Raw genomic sequence first — 19006 nt, 5'->3', positions numbered from 1 at the left:
AGGTTGACCAGAGCTCCTTGACTGGCGTCCCCTTTTTGTCTCTTTTTATTCATAAAACACATCCGGGGTGGGGAGGGGGCTTGTACCTTTTCTGTGTGGTGCGAGCAGGAGAGGGCTTGTTCTTCTCTTATGGGCTCTCAGGGCACCTACGTGGTGGTGTTTGCTTGTTTTTTGTGTTTTTTTTTTTTTTTTTTTTAAGAAATGAAGAACAAATAATAAGCGCACGTGGCGTGAAGTGCAAGGACCGGCATAAGGATCCGGGTTCGAGCCCCTGGCTCCCAACTTGCAGGGGAGTCGCTTCACAAGCGGTGAAGCAGATCTGCAGGTCTTTCTCTCCCCCCCCTCTGTCTTCCTCTCCTCCATTTCTCTCTGCGCTATCCAACAACAACGACATCAATAATAACTAATAACTAAAAATTAAAACAAATAAATGCCTGTGTAGTCGAATCCTATCACCAGTATTGCCTTTTGAGTTCAAGACATCCTGAATGGATGATAAATTTAGGGTTTCTCAAGGCTAATGTGTCCCAGTGGTAGATAGTATAGTTATGCAAAGAGACTTTCATGGGCCTGGGTGGTAGCACACCTGGTCGAGCGGACATGTTACAATGCACAAGCACCCAGGTTTGAGCTCCCGGTCCCCACCTGCAGGGGGAAAGCTTTGCCAGTAGTGAAGCAGTGCTGCGGATGTCTCTCTGTCTTTCTCTATCTCCCCCTCCCCTCTCGATTTCTATATCCAACAAGTAAATAAAGATAAAGAAAAACTTTTTAAAAATTTAAAAAAACAGACTCTCATGCCTGATGCTGCCAAGTCCCAGGTTCAGTCTCCTGCACCACTGTAAGTCAGAGTTGAGCAGTCCTCTGGTAAAAAAAAAAAAAAAAAAAAAAAAAAAGACTTTATTAATGAGAAAGATAAGAGAGAGAGAAAGAACCAAAGAACCAGACCTCACTCTGGTACGTGTGCTGCCAGGGACTGAACTGGGCAGCTCATGCTTGAGAGTCCAATGCCCCATCCACTGAGCCATCTCCAGGACCGCTGTCCCAGTGGTTTTTATAGCTGCCGGTAGGAACCTCTCTCGTTTGAAACAGCTGTTAGGAGTAGTAGTAACTGATCATGTAAAAGGGAATCTAGACTTCGATCGGTAGGGAAATTTGCAATTTCAAAGCGAAATTCAAAAGCTTTCCACGAAATTACACATCTTGAGAACACCGATAAATATCGCAAAGTCCGGCGAGCTCCCCTTATTAGCCCATGACACTGAGATTTTTAAGCATTGGGGAGTTTGTTTTTTACTTTGTTTTTTACACCAAGCCACTGCTCAGCTCTGATTTACTGCGGTGCTGAGGATTGAACCTGGAACCTTTGGTGCATCAGGCATGAAAGCCTTTTGTATAGCAGTATGCTGTATCTCCAGCCCCCCCCCCCTTTAAGGTTCAGATTAAGCCTGCAGGTCTTGTCAAAAAAGTTACTGCTAAGAGTTTTTTTTTCACCCGAACCATGATATTTTTGTTTACTGTAGGTTTCAATCAGCTGGTCATTATTAAAGTCCCAAGTAATGCCAGATGTCTTGTTAATTATTGATTCAAGCTAGAGAGTGGATGCACCCGTGGATTTTATTTAGCCTGAGACTTGAGTGAAGGTTCGGATGCAAATACCTAGAGTACTCCTTCCCGGATCCTAGAGCAAGAGCAAGGATGAAGATATAATTAGAGTTTTGTTTGTTTGTTTGTTTGTTTGCCTCCAGGGTTATCGTTGGGATTTCGTGCCTACACTATGAATCCACTGCTCCTGGTGGCCGTCTTTTTTTTTTTTTTTCTATTGTGGTTGTTGCTGATGTTGTTGTTGCATAGGACAAAGAGAAATTGAGAGGGGAGGAGAAGATAAAGAGGGAGAGAAGGATAGACACCTGCAGACCTTCATTGCTGACAAGGGCGACCCCCTGCAGTGGTGGGGACTCAGAGGCTCAAACTCCTGATCCTTGAGCTGGTCCTTGCACTTCGTGTGCTTAACCCGGACACTGCCGCCCCGCCCCCCTATTGGAGAACTTTTATATCATATTCACATTTCATAATTCTGTTAACAGTCTCCAAGGAAGCAAAAATCCAATCCATTAAAGATTTTTCAGCTCCTATTGATCTAAACCTGTAAGATGCATTCTAATATGGCAATGTGTGAGAGTTATTTCAGACATGTTTTTCTTGCTATATTACGGAAATTAGTTAAATATTCTGCCATGTGAAAAATCAGCTTTATGGAGAGAGTTTTTACATAGGAAAAAATATTTCCGTGCTCCCAAAATTCTACTCTTGACTTGGTTATTCATCACATCTTTTTCAGTAATTACTAAATTGTAAATTTGGAGTCTTATCAAATTGGGTTTGCTCACCCTGCTAGATTCTTTCTATATTTAAAAATTCCTGGGCGTTAGCGCAGCGGGTTAAGTACACATGGCGAAAACCCAAGGACGGACGTCGTCTTCTAGCGTTTGCCAGGACGGATGTAAGGACCCGGTTCGAGCCCCCGGCTCCCCGCCTGCAGGGGAGTCGCTCCACAAGCGGTGAAGCAGGTCTGCAGGTGTTTGTCTTCCCCTCCTCTCTCCATTTCTCTCTGTCGTATCCAACAACAACGACATCAATAATAACTACAGTAATAAAACAATAAGGGCAACAAAAGGGAATAAATAAATATTTTTTAAAATCTTAAAAAAAAAAAAAGAGTCCCAATTATTAGCCCTGGAAATAACAGTGGTTTTGCAAACAGCTTTCGTTCCTGGGACTCCAACGCCCCATGTTCAGGCCCTGGCACCAGCAAAAACCAGAGCTGAGCTGTGCTGTGGTTTAAAAAACAAAGAACTGCAAAATAGCACTTTGCTATTTATATAAGTAAAGCAAGAAAATTATGTATTTGCTTATTAGTATGTTTGAACCATAAAGAGAAAGTACTGTTTACTGGGCTGGGGTTATAGCATAATGGTGATACAAAAAGACTTTGATTACCTGAGTTCTCAAAAACCCCAGGCTCAGTCCCTAGCTACATCATAAACTGGATTTTAGCAGTGTTCTGGTTAAAAAAAAAAAAAAAAACAAACACTAAGAGGCCAGGTGGTGGCACACCTGCTTAAACCATACATTACAATGCACAAGGACCCAGGTTCAAGCTCCTGGTCCTCACATGCAGGGAGGAAGCTTCACAAGTGGTGAAACAGGGCTGCAGGTGTCTCTCAGTCTCTTCCCCTCTTTATCTCCTCCCCTCTCAATTTTTTTCTGTCTCTACCCAATAATGAATTTAAAATAAATAAAAAATAAAACTAGTTACAGAAACTCCCAAAATAGTAGAAAGTGTCTGGAGTTACCTTTAATTTCTAAATCAGTGGGCTTTATTGTCACTGTGGGCAAGGACACTTTACCACTCAAGGCCCACTTCTTCAGATAGATATTTTTTTGGGGGGAGGGGGGTTGAGGGTGGATGGTCAGACTTAAAAACATGCAGTCGCAAGTTCAGTCCCCGCATTGCATGTTCCAGAGAGGTGCTCTGATTCTATCTCTTTTTATCATGTTAATAATTACAAATGATCCAAGAGGTGGTATAGTGTATAGCTTGTTGAATTCTGAAGCATGAGTTCCTGCGTTTGATCCTTGGCATTGCATGTGCCAGAGTGATACTCTGGTATTCACTCTCTTTCTTACTAATAAATAAGTCTTTAAAACTAAATAAATCTTGGGGTTCGGGCGGTAGCGCAGCAGGTTAAGCACACTTGGTGCAAAGTGCAAGGACCCATGTAAGGATCCCGGTTCGACCTCCCGGCTCCCCACCTGCAGGGGAGTCGCTTCACAGGCGGTGAAGCACATCTGCAGATGTCTGTCTTTCTCTACCCCCTCTGTCTTCCCCTCCTCTCTCCATTTCTGTCTGTCCTATCCAACAACGAATGACATCAAAAGTAACAATAATAACCACAACAAGGCTACATACAACAACAAGGGCAACAAAAGGGGGAAAAATGGCCTCCAGGAGCTGTGGATTCATGGTGCAGGCACTTCTTCTTCTTCTAGCGTTTGCCCTTCTTCCGTAGCCAGTCAACAGCGTCAGGTTGAGCCTGATGTAAAGTTTCGAGACCTCCTTTGAATCTGGAGAGGTGGCAGTCGTTGACTATGTGGGTCATAGTCTGTCTGTAGCCGCAGGGGCAGTTCGGTCGACTCTGGCTCCCCAGCGATGGAACATAGCGGCGCCACCGGCCATGGCCTGTTCGATAGCGATTGAGGAGGGCCCAATCATAACGTGCTAGGACAAAGCCGGGTTGACGCTTGCAGGGGTCTGTGATGAGGTGTTTGTTCTTTACCTCAGCTGACTGCCAACTCTGTTTCCAAGAGTCTGGAACAGAGTTCAGTGTAGGCGTAGGGGACCAGATTGGGTGACGAGACGTCAAGCGTTGGACAGGGTGGGCGAAGATATCCGTGTATATTGGCAGGTCCGGTCGAACGTAGACGTGGGAAATGAACTTAGATGATGCCGCATCCCGACGAATATCTGGCGGGGCGATGTTGCTAAGAACTGGCAGCCATGGAACACTGAGCCCCAGCAATAACCCTGGAGGCAAAAATAAATAAATCTTTAAGAAAAGAAAGACACCATCACAATGTTTAATGCAGTAGGGACTTGAACTTGGGCTCCACACATGGCAAAGCAGGCATACTAGTACACACTAATAGGTGAACTGTTGTGGCAGCTCCTAGATCAATTTTTTTAAGAGGTCCCTGACAGCAAATGTTTATGCTCCCAAAATTGTGTTCTCTAGCTCTTCTTTATACTGGGAGAGAGAAGAGCACAGTTCTCAACTCAGACAAAAAAAGTAGTGGAGAATTCTGAAGGATTCCTAAAGATACCTCCTAAAAATTTCAGCTTTTGCTTGAATCAGGCCAGTTAAGTTTTTGACTCTTCACTTCTGTTTGTATATTTGAAAACTTTTCATTATGTAAAATATTAAAGACAAAAACATAGAGGTAGTTGTACAGTAACCTTTTAAAAATTTTCTTTATTGGGAAATTAATGTTTTACATCCGACAGTAAATACAATAGTTTGTACATACATAACATTTCCTAGTTTTCCATATATCAATACAGCCCCCACTAGGTCTTCTGTCATCCTTTTTGGACCTGTATTCTCCCCAGTAACTTTTAATTTTTTTTTCTTTTTATTTATTTTGCCTTTTGTTGCCCTTATTTTTTTGTTTGTTTGTTTGTTTGTAGTTATTGATGTCGTCCTTGTTAGATAGGACAGAGAAATGGAGAGAGGAGGGGAAGACAGAGAGGGGGAGAGAAAGACACCTGCAGACCTGCTTCACCGCCTGTAAAGCGACTCCCCTGCAGGTGGGGAGCTGGGGGCTCGAATTGAGATCCTTAAGCCAGTCCTTGTGCTTTGTGCCATGTGCGCTTAACCCGCTGCGCTACCGCAGAACTCCCAGTAACTTTTAATTCTATACCATTCACCTAGCTTGACCATTTATCAACATGCCCACTACTATTTTTTTAAATCAACATGTCCACTACTATTTTTTCTAACCATCCATATTCCCTTACTCTTACTGGATTTTTGCTGTAAACACTTTGCATAAGAACAAATGAGAAGGGGGTGGGCGGTAGCGCAGTGGGTTAAGGGCATGTGGCGCAAATCGCAAGGACCGGCTTGAGAATCCGAGTTAAAGCTCCTGGCTCCCCACCTGTAGGTGGGTCACTTCACAAGCGGTGAAGCAGGTCTGTAGGTGTGTCTTTCTCTTCCCCTCTCTGTCTTCCCCTCCTCTCTCCATTTCTCTCTATCCTATGCAACAACAATAACAACAACAATGATGATAACCACAACAACAATACAACACAACAAGGGCAACAAAAGGGGGGAGGGAAGTGGCCTCCAGGAGCAGTGGATTTGTGGTGCAGGCACTGAGCCCCAGCAATAACCCTGGAGGGAAAAAAAATGATCAAATAAGAAGTTGTTTTTGGAAGGAGAGGACACAAGTTGTGGAAGGAAAAAACATTCTGCCCTCGTGGTCAGAATGTCTGTGCTTGTTTGAAATAGTCTCGATGCCTCTTCAAAGCTGACTTCAACCACCAGGTTCCAGATGCTACCGTGATGCCAACCGGACTTCCCTGGACAGATGACCCCACCAATGTGTCCTGGAGCTCTGCTTCCCCAAAGCCCTGCCCCACTAGGGAAAGAGAGAGACAGGCTGGGAGTATGGATCCACCTGTCAATACCCATGTTCAGCGGGGAAGCAATTACAGAAGACAGACCTTCCACCTTCTGCAACCCACAACGACCCTGGGTCCATGAACCCAGAGGGATAAAGAATAGGAAAGTTTCCAAGAAGGATGACAGAGGACCTAGTGGGGATTGTATTGTTATATGGGAATCTGGGGAATGTTATGCATGTACAAACTATTGTATTTACTGTTGAATGTAAAACATTAATTCCCCAATAAAGAAATAAATTAAAAAAAAAAGAATAGGAAAGTTGTCAGGGGAGGGAATGGGATACAGAGTTGTGGTGGTGGGAATTGTGTGGAGTTTTACCCCTCTTATCCTATGGTTTTGTCAGTGTTTCCTATTTATAAATAAAATTAAAAAAAAAAAAAGAAGTTGTTTTTGTTTTGTTTTATAGAGCCAGGTCCTCACACATGCTCATTCCTGGGCCTTTTTTTATCAGAGACACAAGAAGAAAAAGGAGAGCATAAAAAGGCCATAGCACCAGAACTTCTTGAGGCATTCTCATTTAGTGCCAAAGCTGAAGTCTGTGCCCAGTCACAAGTATCCTACCCTGTGAGCTATCTTTCCAGCACCAAGAATTTTTTTTTCTTTGTGACCATCAGTAGTACTCAATCCTGCATGTGGCACAGTGGCTGGACTCCCAATATGTCAATCTCTGGCACTGCATGTGTGAGAATAATACTCAGGTTATCTCATTAGTAAATAAAAATATATGTAAAATAACTCATTAATACCACTGTGTAGTCAAAAAAAAAAAAAAAGCTTACTGGGCCAGGTTGGTAGCATACTGATTATGTGAAAGACTTTTATACTTGAGGCTCTGATCTCCAGGGTCTATCCTTAGCATCACCATAACCTAGAGATGAACAACTTAAACTGACAGTAAGGGAGGTAGGAGGTAAAGGAAGGAGGGAGAAGATAAATAAAGTCTCCAAAAAATCATCGCAACTCTGGCTTATAGTGTCCTGGGGATTAAACCTGGAACCTTTGTTCAGTCTCCAGTATCACCCATAAAACAAAACTGAGTAGTGCTCCAGTGTTTCTCTCTCATCAATAATAAATAAATAAATTTTAAAAAATTTCATTAAAAACAATAATTTATAATTCGTAACAATCCTGTCATCTACCCAGAAAACCCAAATTCACCTATATTTCACTAGTGTTATTTTACACTTAGTTTGTTCAACAGCATCAGATGTGTTCCACAACTTACATTGGATTAGTGAGGGCTTTTCTAACCCCCTAAGAGGTAGTTAAATTTCATTAAATTCAGTGAAGCAGATGGAAGTGTTTTTCTAAGGAAAATGTTTGAAAAACACTTAAAAATAATGATACTTTCAAGAAAATCTCCCTAAAATTCTCATGTTAAAAGGTGATCCCCTAAGAAAAAGGTCACTCCACTGTAGAAGTGCATTTGTACCTAATATTAATAAATACTCTTTAAAAATCTAGAGTTTTCACTTAATTTGGAGCACAATTTGTCCCAGAAGATTTGACAAAATACTTTTAAATGAAAAAGACCCAAAACTTTAAATCAATTTATTAACACATTAAGCAGTTAAGGGAAAATACTAATTGTCAACATCTCTGAGCTCAGTTTTACAGCATTTTTAATTGCTTTATTACATAACCAGTACACACTAATTGTAGGGGGAAAAACAGAAGAGAACTGGAAAGGCACAAATAACAACAAACTAGAGATAACTCTTCTTAGTATCTAAGAATAAAAGATGTAATTCTATTTTATTGCTTCTAAAAGATGTAATTCTATTTTATTGCTTTAAGGGAACACTGACTAAAACCAAAAGACAAAATTAGGAAGGTATCAGATTCTCTGAATCTGAAGATCAGAACTCTAAATATTTTTTAAAAATATATATATGTATCAGGAATCTGATGGGCTTGGAGACAACATATGGTCATGCAAAAAAGACTTCCACATTTAATTCTTAGCACCACCATAATCAAGATCTGCCTAGTGCTCTGGTTTGAACAATATTGAGCTGTACATTTAATTTTCAAGATCAGCAGTACAGGCTTCACACTGACCATCAGTGTTCCTCCTTTTGGGTTATTATCCTGATCAGTGTTTAAAATGACTGCTAACAATAAAAGATGATCCTTAAGCTTTTTAGTGAAAGGACTATGCATGACTAGGACTGTTAAGTAAGTTAAAAAAAAAAAGTCAGTACAATAAATAACATTCTCTTGGCCAAGAGGAAAAAAAATCATCATATTTGGTCACTCCAAAGAAAAAATAACACATATGGCATACTTTTGCATATTGTTGACCAGAGAAACATTCAGTTTTCCCTGATTGGTTGCCATAGTTACATGAGCTGTTTGTAACATCAAGGAGGGGAACTAGGTCACAGTAGTGAAGGAGATTGAATTATGCAATTGTTTCCTAAAAGCAGAACAGATTAAAATTTAGGAATGAAAGATGATTTATATGTTCACAATTAAAATTCTGGTCTGATTTTGCTGGTGGGTTCAATCCCACCATCATATATGCCAGAATGATGCTCTGATCCTCTTCTCTCACCTCCTTCTCCTCCTCTTATATATCTTAAAAATATTAATAAAGGGCTGGGGAGACAGCATAATGGTTATGTCTAAAACTTAAATGCCTGAGACTCTGAAGTCTCACGTTTAATCCCCAGCACCACCATAAGCCATGAGCAGTGCTCTGGTCTTTCTCTTTCATTAAAATAAAATAAATAAAACGTTTAAAATATTAATAAATATTTTTGAAAAACAGTGAAATTAACTAAGAGATAAAAATTACTCAACCTGTTTGTAAATAATATGAACTACATGTATAAATGTAATCAAAGAGATGTCAATGCAGTCTATCCTGCTTGCAGATGCCCCTTTTGCCCCTTTATATTAGCAAACTCTCTTACTTTAAATGTTTTCGCTGGTACAATAAGCTTCACTATAGTCTAGAATCTTGGAGTGGCCAAACCACATGTAAATTGAAGCTTTGGCCTATTACCTGCTTTGAAAACTTGAGATAAAAGCTTGGCACAGTGCCTACCAGATGTGACTCTAAAATTGCTGGGCATAGACTTTCATACTAATTTCATCCAATGGAAAGATACAGACAGTGAGAGGCTGTGGAGGGAGCTATAGTAGTTTCGACTTCACCGTTTCTTAAAATTAGGCAGTTTTCGGGGAGTTGGGCAGTAGCGCAATGGGTTAAGCACAGGTGGCACAAAGCACAAGGACCCGCATAAGGATCCTGGTTCAAGACCCGCCTCCCCTTCCCCACCTGCAGCGGAGTCGCTTCACAAGTGGTGAAGCAGGTCTGCAGGTGTCTTTCTCTCCCCCCTCTGTCTTCACCTCCTCTCTCCATTTCTCTCTGTCCTTTTTTAAAAAATAATTTTAAAAAATTTCTTTATTTTCCCTTCTGTTGCCCTTGTTCTTTTTCATTGTTGTGTCTGCAGCAAAGGTGGGCGCGAGGAATAACATCATTGTAAGACTGGCCAGCTCTTCATGGGGCGTGAGCGCTTCCACACTACGATCATCATCTCTGGCATTATGCTATTCCACTGCAGAATACTGTGCCCCAGTATAGTTCCGTAGCCCCCATGTCCACTTGGTCGATTCCAAATTATATTCCTCCATGAGGATAATTTCTGGAACCATCCGTTCCACCCCGGTTCCATGGCTGCCAGTTCTTAGCAACATCGCCCCGCCAGATATTTGTCGGGATGCGGCATCATCTAAGTTCACTTCCCACGTCTACGTTCGACCGGACCTGCCAATATACGCGGATATCTTCGCCCACCCTGTCCAACGCTTGACGTCTCGTCACCCAATCTGGTCCCCTATGCCTACACTGAACTTCTCTGTTCCAGACTCTTGGAAACAGAGTTGGCAGTCAGCTGAGGTAAAGAACAAACACCTCATCACAGACCCCTGCAAGCGTCAACCCGGCTTTGACCTAGCACGTTATGATTGGGCCCTCCTCAATCGCTATCGAACAGGCCATGGCCGGTGCGCCGTTCTATCGCTGGGGAGCCAGAGTCGACCGAACTGCCCCTGCGGCTACAGACAGACTATGACCCACATAGTCAACGACTGCCACCTTTCCAGATTCAAAGGAGGTCTCGAAACTTTACATCAGACTCAACCTGACGCTGTTGATTGGCTACGGAAGAAGGGCAAATGCTAGAAGAAGAAGAAGAATTGTTGTGGTAGTTATTGTTGTTGTTGTTATTGATGTTGTTGTATAGGACATAGAGAAATGGAGAGAGGAGAGGAAGACAGAGAGGAGGAGAGAAAGATAGACACCTGCAGACCTGCTTGACCGCCTGTGAAGCGACTCATCCTCATGCCAGTCCTTGTGCTTTGTGCCACATGCGCTTAACTTGCTGAGCTACCGCCTGACTCCCCATTTCTCTCTGTCCTAACAACGACAACAACAATAAAACAAGGGCAACAAAAAGGAAATAAGTAAATTTTTTAAATTATGTAGTTTTCTCGTGGCAATAACTACCTGTAAGTCAGCATTCCATCATTAAAGTGATACAGAAGTTGAACAGCAAAAAGTATATGGTCCCCATAAATAACTTTGGTCCATATTCCCTGAGGGGTAGCTATAGGAGAAGATGACCAGAGGGCTCTGAACTCCAATTCTATCAGGAATCAGTCCGGGGTGGGGGGGGGGGGCTGAAAAAGTAGTAGGTGTGACTTAGGAAGAGAAGGCAAGACCATAGAAAAAAATGGGTGAATATATATAAATATAGATTGGTAGTTATAGAAATAATAGTGAACTCATATCTGTGAGCTTGGGAGAACTAATGTAGTTTCTGACAGAATGGGGACACAGAACTTGGTGGTGGGAAAGGTGTGGAATTGTAACCCTATTATCTTATAATTTTGTAAATCTGTATCAAATCACTAATAAAAAAAGGTGGAAAAGAAGTATGTGCTTTGTTCTTTGACTTTTTCTTTTTTAACTAAAAACCTCACCAAAAAGAAAAAAAATATTTAAAAAAATGTTATGTAGGGACCCAGTCTATTTTTTTTATTGTTTTATTATTTATTTTGGATAGAGCTATTGAGAGGGAAGGGGGAGATAGGATAGAGACATAGAGACACCAGCAGCACTGCTCTTCCCCTGCAGGTAGGGACCAGGGACTCGAACCCAGACCTTGCTCACTGTAATGTGTGCACTCAATCAGATGCAACACCATCCTGCTTTAGAATCCAGTCTTGTATTAGAGCCCTGTCCAGTGTTCAATAAATAAAGGTTAGATGAAGGAAAAGAAATTTAAAAAAATACATTTCAAGGGTACACAGGACTAGGAAAACAGCTCATTTGATTAAAGGCATAGTGCTTTGCTTTGCCCCAAATTTGAGCCTGCTCCCCCTGCTCTCTCCCCTGCTTTTTTTTTTTTTAATCTCCATCTAAAAATTAGAGAGTACAAAGTTTCTCATGATTACTCTTGACTTGGATTTTTTATAGCTGAAGATAATCCTAGATCAGTGGTTTCCCAACAAGAGAGGAGGCAACAGGCAACCTGTGTAGCTGATAATGGTAGTTCAATCTTATTAATCTTCTTGTCTGTAAGGATGGGCAAGAGATTGGGGATCTCTATTGTAGAAAACCCCATTTTATTTCACATAATAGAAAAAGGGACCAGAGTTTCACTCTGCAATAATAGGTACCAGGGATCAAACTTGGGACTTCATGCTTGCAAGTCCAGGGCACTGTTTTCCCCACTATTATTTCTTCAAATAAGAATTTGGTCTCTCTCTCTCTTCTCCTTCTAAAACACTTATGAATCTAGGTATTGTCCCATTTGATATTGCCCCATAGTTATTTTATATTCTCTTCACTTTATTTATTTATTTATTTATTTTGTCATCACCAGGCTTCAAAGGCCCAAGTTCAGTCCCCCACACCACTATAAGCCAGAGCTGAGCAGTGCTCTGGTTAAAAAATAAAATAAAAAAGGAAGAAAGAAAGTAAGAAAGAAAGAAAAAGGCAGAGAGAAACAGTGAGCCCACAGCACCGAAGTTTCCACGAATGCTCAGTGAATCAGACTTGAACCTGGGTCAAGCATTTGTTGCTTCTGTCTGAGTAATTCCCTTTGTCTTCTCATTTTATTTGATACTCCATGAGAATATGGATGGAGACCTGAAGTTTGAAATTGCAAATGCTCACTGGGAACAAGTTTCTGTAGGAGCGGCCTCAGTGGAAGCTGTGACAGTTCTGTGAGTGCTCCAGGGGGCCAAGAACAGGATCTTCCAGCTGCAAGCCAGGAATTTGCCATTGGGGTCTATTGTTAAACTGATTCCAGTATACTGTTCCCAGAGCTCCATCAAACTACATATTCTAGAAGACTGCTGTCCTGACTTCCCTCTTCTCTCTCTTTTACTTTTTAAAATCTTTATTTATTGGATAGAAACAGCCAGACATTGAGAGGGAAGGGGGAGACAGAGAGGAAGAGAGGCAAAGAGACACTTACAACACTGCTTCACCACTTGTAAAGCTTTTCCCCTACAGGTGGAGACTGAGGGCTTGAACCACCTGGCCCTTTCCCTTCTTTTTCACCAATCTGCTGTTCTTAATATCTTTGTCTCTTTCTTCCCTTCCTTCCTTCCTTCCTTCCTTCCTTCCTTCCTTCCTTCCTTCCTTCCTTCCTTTATTTTCTTGTTGGGCTGTAAGTCTAGGGACCAATATCCCTCAGGCTAAGGAACAGATAGATCCTCTTCAAATCTGCCCCCAGGTTCTGTGAAAACTTGAGTTCCAGCATGACACAGAGCTCTATTCTGAGTTCTGTTTTTGCTCCAAGCTCCTTTCCACTCTGTCCTCTGCTAAGTTTCTTTGGATACATTGCCACCCTTGTTCTGTACTGCATCCTTCCTTCTCTTTCTTCCTTCTTTTCATTCTATTCTTTCCTTTCTCTGTTCCTTTTTTTTTCTTTCTTTTATCCTTCCTTCTTCCCTCCCTCCCTTATTTTTCTTTCTTCCTTTCTCTTTTTGAATACTTAGTTATTTTTTAATTTGATAAGAAAAAAGAGAAATTGAGAGGGCAGAGGAGATAGAGAGAAAGACACCTGCAGCACTGCCTCGCCACTTGATTCTTGCCTCTCTCCCGCAGGTCCGGGGAAGGGGATTTGAACCCTGGTCTTTGTGTGTGGTAATCAGTGTGCTCAACTAGGTGCACCACCACATGGCCCTTCAAAACAAGACTTGCTTTCTGTCTCTTCTCTCCCTTTCACCTCTCTTCTTTCTTTTCCTTCCTTCCTTCTTTTTTTCTTTCTTTCTGACAGAGACAGAGAAAGCAGAGAGGCTGAGTGAGAAACTTTAATGTGGAGGTCAAGCTTGAACTTGTGTTGTGCACTAGGCAAAGCACTGCACTATCCAAGTGAGCTATTTTATTGCTGGCTGGTTGACTGGATTCATTCATTCATTCTTACTTCCCTCTTGCCTTTCCTCCCTTTCCCTTACCCATCCCTCTCTCTCTTTTTGATAGAGACAGAGAAAGTAAGAGACCGCAGCACTGAAGAATCATTCTTCAATGCTACAGAGGTCAGGCTTGAACATGGGTTACACACATGGCAAAGCAGTATATACTATTCAAGTGAACCTTTCCTTTCCTTTTTTTTCCACTGCCTTCTCTCTCTCTTTCTTCTATTCTTTCTTCTCCTCCTTAATTCAGCATTATTGCAGACTTGTAAGAGTAGGGTTGGGGGACTGGGTGGTGGCACACCTGGTTGAACATACATGGCTACAGGTGTCTCTCTGTCTCTCCCCCTATTTACCTCCCCTTCTTCTTGCTTTTTGACTATCTCTGTCAAATAAATCAAGATAATTTAAAAATATTTAAATAAATTTCAAAAAAAAGAGTGGGGTTGGAGTGGCATAATGTCAGCACAACCTACCCCAATTTGCCAGATCAGAGTGCCACCACACCTTATACATCTTTCTTCCACTTGACACAGCAGCCTAGCTATCTTTCGCTGTGGAAAGTCAATTTCTAGGTGTATTTTTCCATGTATTACTCTGTTCTTGCTGTCAGTGCAAGGAGGAAGTACAAAAAGATCCTGTGTTAATCCATCACAGTGGCTCCCTCTCCATTTTATTCCATACTTTCTTCTCTCTATGAATCTGACTACTCCAGGTACTTAAAGCTCAGATTGCTCTTTTTTTTTTTTTCAATTGCCTCTAGGGCTGACTCCACCACCCCTGGCAGCCTTTTTCTTTTCTTTTTTAATTTTATCTATTTGTTTACTTATTTATTATTGGATAAAGACAGAAATTGAGAGGGGAGGAGGATATAGAGTAGAGAGACAGAGAGACACCTGCAGCGCTGCTTCACCACTCGTGAAGCTTTCCCCATGCAGGTGGGGACCTGAGGCTTAAACCTAGGACCTTGTGCACTGTAATGTGAGTGCTTAATCAGGTATGCCACCAACTGGCCTTTTCTTTCCTTTCCTTTTCCTTTCTTCTCTTTTTTATCTTTTAAATTTTTCCTCCTTTTTTGCGGCCATTGTTTGTTTTTTTTTATCGTTGTTGTGGTTATTATTGTTGCTATTGATGTCGTTGTTGTTGTTGGATAGTACAGAGAGAAATCAAGAGAGGAGGGGAAGAGAAAGACACCTGTAGACCTGCTTCACCGCTTGTGAAGTGACCCCCCTGCAGGTGGGGATCCAGGAGCTCAAACTAGGATCCCTAGGCATGTCCTTGCACTTCACACCAAGTGCGCTTAACCCGCTGTGCTACTGCCTGACCTGCTCCTTTCTCCTCTTCTATTTTATTGGCTAGAACAGAGAGAAATTGAAAGGGGAGGGGAGATAGGGAGATAAAGATAAACACTTGTAGGCCTGCGTCACCACTCATGAAACTCCCCCCCCCCCCCCGAAGGTGGGGACTAGGGACTTGAACTTCTGGTCCTTGTGTGGTAATGTGTGTGCTTAATTAAATGTGCCACCACCTAGCCCCCACCCTCCACCCACCACTTTTTTATTTTTTAAACCAGAGAACTGATCAGCTCTGATTTAGGGTGATGCAGTGGGGGACTTCAGAGCCTCGGGTTCGAGAGTCTCTCTCTCTCTCTCTCTGCCTCCAGGGTTATTTCTAGGACTCAGTTACCTGCACTACAGATCTACTGCTCCTGGAGGCTTTTTTTCCCTTGTTTATTTTTGTTGTTACTATTATTGTTGTTATTGCTGTCATTGGACAGGACAGAGAGAAACTGAGAGAGGACGTGAAGACAGAGAGGAGGAGATAAAGACACCTGCAGACCTACTTCACCACTTGTGAAGTGACCCTCCTGCAGGTGAGGAACTGGGAACTCAAACTGGAATCCTCATGCCAGTCTTTGTGCTTTGTGTGGTGTGCACTTAACCCACTGCGCTACCGCCCCCCTTTTTTTAATTGGATAGAGACAGCCAGAAATAGAAAGGGAAAGAAGTGATAAAGAGGGATAGACAAAGAGACACATGCAGCACTGCTTCACCACTCATCAAGCTTTCCCCCTGCATGTGGGGACCAGGAGCTCAAACTCAGGACCTTGGACCTTGCGCTGGGTAACATGGACACTCAACCATGTGCGCCACGACCCGGCCTGGCATGGGAGTTCAATCCCTGGTAGCACATGTACCAGAATGATGTCTGATTCTTTCTCTTCCTATCTTTCTCATGAGTAAATAAATTCTTAAAAATATATGGGGGGGGGGCCTGGGTTGTGGCGCACCGGGTTAAGTGCACATGCTACAATGAGCAAGGATCCGGGTTCTAGCCCCCCTCCCCCGGCCCCCACCTGCAGGGCGAAAGCTTCACAAGCAGTGAAGGAGTGTTGCAGGTGTCTCTCTGTCTCTCTCCCTCTCTTATCACCCCCTTCCCTCTCAATTTCTGGCTGTCTCTATCCAATTAATAAAGATCATTAAAAAAAATTAAATGTGTGTGTGTGTGTGTGTGTGTGTGTGTGTGTGTGTAACCATTATGCTATCTACCCCCACCCTCTGATTTTTCTGTTTTAAAATGATTTATTTATGGCCCAGGAGGTTACCACAGATAGAGCACCAGTGTTGCCTGCATGAGGTTCAGAGTTTTGTTTGTACCTTTTTTTTTTTTTTAACCAGAGCACTGCTCAGCTCAATCAGGCTTATGATGGTATGGGGTATTAAATATGGGACTCTGGAGCCTCAGGCATGAGTCTCTTGGCATCACTGTTATGCTATCTACTCCCCTGTATCTCTCTCTCTCTCTTTTCTGAGTTTTTTCTTTTAGTTAGGATTTTATTTATTTATTTATTTATTTTTTCTCGCCAGAGAACTACATAGCTCTCTGTCTTATGGTAGTGTGGGCATGACTGAACCTGGGACTTCAGAGCTTCAGGCATGAAAGTCTTTTACATAACAATTATGCTTTCTGGGAGCCAGGCTGTAGCGCAGTGGGTTAAGCACACATGGTGCAAAGCGCAAGGACTGGAGTAAGGATCCCGGTTCAAGCCCCCAGCTCCCCACCTGCAGGGGAGTCGCTTCACAGGCGGTGAAGCAGGTCTGCTGGTGTCTGTCTTTCTCTCTCCCTCTCTGTCTTTCCCTCCTCTCTCCATTTCTCTCTGTCCTGTCCAACAACGACGACATCAATAATAGCTACAACAATAAAGCAACAAAGACAATAAAAGGGAATAAATAAATAAATAAATAAATAAAAATAATTATGCTTTCTTCCCTGCTTTTTTTTTTCCCTTCCAGTTATTGGGTGGAGTATTTAATGATTTACAGTATAATTATTGATATATGAGTACAATTTCTCATATCTCCACCCCAGGCAGAACATGCTCACCCCCATTAGGCCCTTTTCCCCCTTCATGCACAAAGACCCCAAAAGAGTTTGATCCCTGGCAGCACATATTCTGGACTGATGCTCTGGTGTGTCCTCCCTCCCCATTATAAATAAATCTTTAGGGCCTAGTGATGGCACACCTGTTACAATGTTCAAGGATCTGGGTTTTGAGCCCCCAGTCTCCATCTACAGGGAGTAGATTTGTAAGTGGTTAAGCAGTCTTGCAGGTGTCTGTCTCTCTCCCTCTCTATAACTGCTTTCCTTCTCAATTTCTGGCTGCCTCTATCCAATAAATAAAGATATTTAAAAAAAAAAAAAAAGATTAATGAGAGAGGAGAGAGAACCTGAGCATCACCCTGGGACATCTGATGTTGGCCTTCAAACTTCAAAACTCTCAATGTTTTCTTCTCCTCCTCTTCCTTTTCAAATAGAGTACTGCTCAACTCTGGCTCAGGTACACTCACCAGGTGCACTGGTCCTTGCACATTGCAATGTGTGTGCTCAACCACATGCACCACCACCTCTGATCCCCTCATTAATGAATCTTAAAAAAAAAAATTATGTGGTTGACAGAGGACCTAGTAGGGGGTTGTATTGCTATATGGAAAACTGGGAAATGTTATGCATGTACAAATTATTGTATTTACTGTCGAATGTAAAACATTAATTCCTTAATAAAGAAATTTTTAAAAATTTTATATGGTCTGGGAAGTGGAGCAGTGGATAAAGCATTAGACTCTCAAACATGAGGTCCTGAGTTCAGTCCCCAGCAGCACATGTACCAGCATGATGCCCGGTTCTTTCTCTCACTCCTCCTATCTGTCTCATCAATCAATAAATAAAATCTTTAAAAAAATCTATCCAAAATATATCATTGTCATTTGTGGGGGAGTTAATTTGATAGGTGCTCTTTATTTATGTATTGTTAAATAGAGACAGAGAGAAATTGAGAAGGGAGGGGGAGACAGAGAGCGGTAAAGAGACAGAGAGACACCTGCAGCATTACTTCACCACTTATGAAGCTTTCTCCCTGCAAGTAGGGGCCATGATAGGTGCTATTTGACGACTGCCAGAAACAGAACTCTCAATACTTTCTTCTCCTCCTCCTCCTTTCCAGAGTACTGTCAACTCTAGCTTATGGTGGGACCTCCAAGTTTCAGGCATCAAAGTCTTTTCCATGAACCACTGTACTGTCTCTCAGTCTCCACAAAGTTCATTTTTCAGTCATTGGATGTGCAATCTGAGTTAAGTAAACAGCTCAAAAAATCACCAGATCTGATTTACTGATTATAACAGGTGAGAATATTTGAAATGAAAACACAATATTTACTCACAGCTAAAACTAATAACTAGGAATTCCACTGAGTACAAATTGTGATTTGATACAAATATATTAGTCAGGGAGCCGAGCGGTAGCGCAGCAGGTTAAGCGCAGGTGGCGCAAAGCACAAGGACCGGCATAAGGATCCCGGTTCGAACCCCGGCTCCCCACCTGCAGGGGAGTCGCTTCACAGGTGGTGAAGCAGGTCTGCAGGTGTCTATCTTTCTCTCCTCCTCTCTGTCTTCCCCTCCTCTCTCCATTTCTCTCTGTCCTATCCAACAACGACAACAACAATAATAACTACAACAATAAAACAACAAGGGCAACAAAAGGGAATAAATAAATAAAATAAATATTTAAATATATATATATATATATATATATATTAGTCAAACATAAGATGTACTCAGCATCATGAGATAAATTATTTTAAGTTTTATTTCCACACTTTTTTTTGCATGTCCTTAAAGTGCATTTGTGTAAAAACTATTATTTGACAATATGGTCCCATATATCTTGATAAATATACACCATTTTCATAAACGGTGATTGACCCCCCCCCACCAACTTTGGTGGCTTTGATTCTGCCTTCCTGTCTACAGCCATAACACCCTGAACA

At 42.0% G+C, this 19006-nt stretch overlaps 1 long non-coding RNA gene across 1 annotated transcript in view; it reads left to right on the top strand.

The window, feature by feature from the left end:
- Positions 1–19006, top strand: part of LOC132536618 (uncharacterized) — a 411585-nt gene that overhangs the window by 685 nt on the left and 391894 nt on the right. The window contains exon 2 of the long non-coding RNA XR_009548122.1: positions 14621–14679. This is a non-coding gene — a long non-coding RNA (uncharacterized LOC132536618). The remainder of the gene's footprint in view (positions 1–14620; positions 14680–19006) is intronic.

Source organism: Erinaceus europaeus, chromosome 2 (genome assembly GCF_950295315.1).
Source record: "Erinaceus europaeus chromosome 2, mEriEur2.1, whole genome shotgun sequence".
Taxonomy (NCBI): Eukaryota; Metazoa; Chordata; class Mammalia; order Eulipotyphla; family Erinaceidae; genus Erinaceus; species Erinaceus europaeus.
This window is presented reverse-complemented; position numbering and strand designations above follow the sequence as displayed.